Genomic DNA, 5,295 nt, shown 5'->3' with positions numbered 1-5,295 from the left:
GACCTCTATGGTCTCTATATGAGCCTCAGATTCCTTTGGATCCTTAATAGGAAACTCCTTCTTGCTTGAGAGACGTCTCAGGAGGTCTTCCTCACTAGGATTTTCGTCCTTCTCCTCCCTTGTGCATTCGGCCATATTGATCACATCAATGGCCTTGCACTCTCCTTTTGGATTCTCTTCTGTATTGCTTGGGAGAATACTGGGGGGAGTTTCAATGACTTTCTTACTCAGCTGGCCCACTTGTGCCTCCAGATTTCTGATGGAGGATCTTGTTTCACTCATGAAACTGAAAGTGGCCTTTGATAGATCAGAGACTATATTGGCTAAATTAGAAGTGTTTTGTTCAAAAATCTCTGTCTGTTGCTGAGAAGATGATGGAAAGGGCTTGCTATTGCTCAACCTATTGCGTCCACCATTGTTAAAGCCTTGTTGAGGCTTTTGTTGATCCTTCCATGAGAAATTTGGATGATTTCTCCATGATGAATTATAGGTGTTTCCATAAGGTTCACCCATGTAATTTACCTCTACTATTGCAGGGTTCTCAGGATTATTAGCTTCTTCAGAAGCTGCCTCTTTAGTACTGTTGGATGCATTTTGCCATCCATTCAGACTTTGAGAAATCATGTTAACTTGCTGAGTCAACACTTTGTTCTGAGCCAATATGGCATTCAGAGCATTAATTTCAAGAACTCCCTTCCTCTGAGGCATCCCATTACTCACAGAATTCCTTTCAGAAGTGTACATGAACTGGTTGTTTGCAACCATGTCAATAAGTTCTTGAGCTTCTGCAGGTGTTTTCTTTAGGTGAATGGATTCACCTACAGAATGGTCCAGTGACATTTTTGAAAATTCAGATAGACCATAATAGAATATATCTAATATGGTCCATTCTGAAAACATGTCAGATGGACACCTTTTGGTCAACTGCTTGTATATTTCCCAAGCTTCATAGAGGGATTCACCATCTTTTTGTTTGAAGTTCTGAACATCCACTCTAAGCTTGCTCAGCTTTTGAGGAGGAAAGAATTTATCCAAGAAGGCCGTGACCAGCTTCTCCCAGGAGTCCAGGCTATCTTTAGGTTGTGAATCCAACCATATTCTAGCTCTGTCTCTTACAGCAAAAGGGAAAAGCATGAGTCTGTAGACTTCAGGATCAACTCCATTCGTCTTAACAGTCTCACAAATCTGCAAGAACTCAGTTAAAAACTGGTAAAGATCTTCAGATGGAAGTCCATAAAACTTGCAGTTCTGTTGCATTAAAGCAACTAGTTGAGGCTTAAGCTTAAAATTATTGGCTCCAATGGCAGGAATGGAGATGCTTCTTCCATCAAATTTGGACGTGGGCTTGGTAAAGTCACCAAGCATCCTCCTTGCATTATCATTATTGTGTTCGGCTGCCATCTCCTTCTCTTGTTCAAAAATTTCTGAAAGGTTACTTCTGGATTGTTGTAATTTAGCTTCTCTTAGTTTCCTCTTCAGAGTCCTTTCAGGTTCAGGATCAGCTTCAACAAGAGTGCTTTTATCCTTGTTCCTGCTCATATGAGAGAGAAGAAAACAAGAAAAGAAGAGGAATCCTCTATGTCACAGTATAGAGATTCATTTATGTTAGTAGAAGAAGAAAGGGGAGGAGAGTGAAGAAGAATGGGTTCGGATATTTAGATGAAGAGAGGTGAAGATAAGTGTTAGTAAATAAATAGAATAAGAAAAGAGAGGAAGAATTTCGAAAATAATTTTGAAAAAGAGGTTAGTAATTTTCGAAAATTAGAGATAAGATAAGATTAAAATTAAAATTTAAAACAAAAAAGAATTTTTGAAAAAGAGATGAGATATTTTTGAAATTAGGGAGGGAAAAGTAGTTAGTTGGTTTTGAAAAAGATAAGAAACAAACAAAAAGTTAGTTGGTTGATTGAAAAAGATTTGAAGTTTTTAATTTTAAAAAGATAAGAAGATAGGAAGATAGAAAGATATTTTAAAATCAAATTTTGAAAAAGATAAAATTTTGAAAAAGATAAGATAAAAAGATAAGATTTTTAAAAAAAGGCATTTTGAAAAAGATTTAATTTTTAAAATGACTTAACTAACAAGAAACTACAAGATAAGATTCTAGAATTTAAAGATTGAACCTTTCTTAACAAGAAAGTAACAAACTTCAAAATTTTGAACCAATCACATTAATTGTTAGCATATTTTCGAAAATATGATATAAAAATAAGAAAAAAAATTTTGAAAATAATTTGAAAAAGAATTTAAAAAGATAAGATTTTTAAAATTGAAATTTTGACTTGACTTGTAAGAAACAACTAATTTTAAAAATTTTTGACCAAGTCAACCCAAAATTTCAAAAATTTGGAGAGAAAAAAGGAAAAGATATATTATTGATTTTTTTGAATTTTTAATTATGAGAGAGAAAAACACAAACATGACCCAAAACTTAAAAATTTTGGATCAAAACACATGATGCATGAAAGAGCACTATGAATGTCAAGATGAACACCAAGAACACTTTGAAGATTATGATGAACATCAAGAACATATTTTTGAAAAATTTTTGATGCAAAGAAGACATGCAAGACACCAAACTTAGAAATCTTTAATGCATGGACTCTAACAAACGAAAAATGCATATTAAAAACAACAAACAGCACAAAACAAGAAAACATCAAGATCAAACAAGAAGACTTGTCAAGAACAACTTGAAGAACACTATGAATGCATGGAATTTTCGAAAATAATGCATAAATTTAAAAAAAAAAACATGCAATTGACTCCAAACTTAAAAATTGACTCAAGACTCAAACAAGAAACACAAAATATTTTTTATTTTTATGATTTTATGATTTTTGTTGTATTTTTATTATATTTTTCGAAAATAAAGTTTGGAAAAACGAAAAAGAAAAGAAAAATTTTGAAAAATATTTTTGAAAAATTTTTGAAAAGAAAATTACCTAATCTGAGCAACAAGATGAACCGTCAGTTGTCCATACTCGAACAATCCTTGGCAACGGCGCCAAAAACTTGGCGGACGAAATTGTGATTCATATGTTATTGCCTTATGTAAAATTCATTGCTTTTTCTTTCCCTGGTAATGGCGCCAAAAAACATGATGCCAATACCATGGTTTACAACTATGTGTGGTCACAACTCCATTCAACTTAACCAGTAAGTGTACTGGGTCATCCAAGTAATACCTTACGTGAGTAAGGGTCGATCCCACAGAGATTGTTGGTATGAAGCAAGCTACGGTCACCTTATGAATCTCAGTCAGGCGCATAATAATTGATTATGGATAAGTTCGAAAATTAATAATAAACAGAAAATAAAATAGGATAGAAATACTTATGTAGATCAATAGTGGGAATTTCAGATAGGCGTATGGAGATGCTGTGCTCCTCTTGAATCTCTACTTTCATATTACATTCATCCAATTCTTCTTACTCCTTTCCATGGCAAGCTGTATATAGGGCATCACCGTTGTCAATGGCTACATCCCATCCTCTCAGTGAAAATGGTCCTATCCTCTGTCACAGCACGGCTAATCATCTGTCAGTTCTCAATCAGGTTGGAATAGAATCCCTTGATTCTTTTGCGTCTGTCACTAATGCCCAGCCTTCAGGAGTTTGAAGCTCGTCACAGTCATTCAATACCGGAATCCTACTCGGAATACCACAGACAAGGTTAGATTTTCCAGATTCCCGGAATCCTACTCGGAATACCATAGACAAGGTTAGACTTTCCGGATTCCCATGAATGCCGCCATCTATCTAGCTTATACCACGAAGATTCTGTTGGGGAATCTAAGAGATATGCACCCGGCCTAAGGTAGAACGGAAGTGGTTGTCAGTCACGCGCGTTCATAGATGAGAATGATGATGAGTGTCATGGATCATCACATTCATCAAGTTGAAGTGCAACGTATATCTTGGAATAAGAATAAAAGAGAACTGAATAGAAAATAATAGTAATTGTATTGAAACTTGAGGTACAGCAGAGCTCCACACCCTTAATCTATGGTGTGTAGAAACTCCACTGTTGAAAATACATAAGTGAGAGGTCCAGGCACGGCCGAATGGCCAGCCCCCATGATCTGAGAACTAATCGTCCCCAGATGTCTCATACATTAGTAAAAAGTTCTATTTATAATAAACTAGCTACTAGGGTTTACAGGAATAAGTAATTGATGCATAAATCCACTCCCGGGGCCCACTTGGTGTGTGTTTGGGCTGAGCTTGATCTATCCATGAGCTGAGACTTCTTTTGGAGTTGAACGCCGAGTTATAACATGTTTCTGGCGTTCAACTCCGGGTCGTGACGTGTTTCTGGCGTTTGACTCCAGACAGCAGCATGTACTTGGCATTGAGCGCCATACGTCGTCAATTCCCAAATAAAGTATGGACTATTATATATTGCTGGAAAGCTCTAGATGTCTACTTTCCAACGCCGTTAAGAGCGTGCCATTTGGAGTTCTGTAGCTCTAGAAAATCTATTTTGAGTGCAGGGAGGTCAGATTCCAACAGCATCAGCAGTCCTTTTGTCAGCCTTTTTCAGAGTTTTGCTCAAGTCCCTCAATTTCAGCCAGAAATTACCTGAAATTATAGAAAAATGCACAAACTCATAGTAAAGTCCAGAAATGTGAATTTAACATAAAAACTAATGAAAACATCCCTAAAAGTAGCTTGAACTTACTAAAAACTACCTAAAAACAATGCCAAAAAGCGTATAAATTATCCGCTCATCACTAAGCCATGACCATCATGGACGCGTGATGGTGTTTTTGTGGAAAAATGAATTTCCAACACACAAATCCAACCGGCAAGTATACCGGGTTGCATCAAGTAGTAATAACTCACTTAGAGTGAGGTCGATCCCACAGGGATTGATGGATCAAGCAATTTTAGTGGGTGATTAGTTTAGTCAAGCTAACATTGAGTGAATTGTGTGAAATTGTAGCTAACAGAAAGTAAATGACAATGAATTTAAAGTTGCAGAATGTAAATTGGCAAGTAACTTAAAGAGCAAGAAATGTAAATTGCAAGAATCTTAAATGACAAGAAATATAAATTGCATCAAATATAAAGGAGAGTGGGTGCTGGAATTTCAGAAATTAAACAAGAGAAAGTAAATTGCAATAAACAGAAGAACTAAAGATGAATTGAATTGCAGTAGATCTTAAGCAAAAGAGTAAAATGCCTTGAAGAATTTAAAAACAGAAAAGCAATGCTTAATTTGCAGCAATTAAAAGGATGTTGAAGATCTCAGGAGTGGAAGAGACTAGAAAACAAGTCTAGATCTCAAGTC

This window comes from Arachis duranensis, chromosome 9, assembly GCF_000817695.3.
Source record: "Arachis duranensis cultivar V14167 chromosome 9, aradu.V14167.gnm2.J7QH, whole genome shotgun sequence".
NCBI classification, from domain to species: Eukaryota; Viridiplantae; Streptophyta; class Magnoliopsida; order Fabales; family Fabaceae; genus Arachis; species Arachis duranensis.
This window is presented reverse-complemented; position numbering follows the sequence as displayed.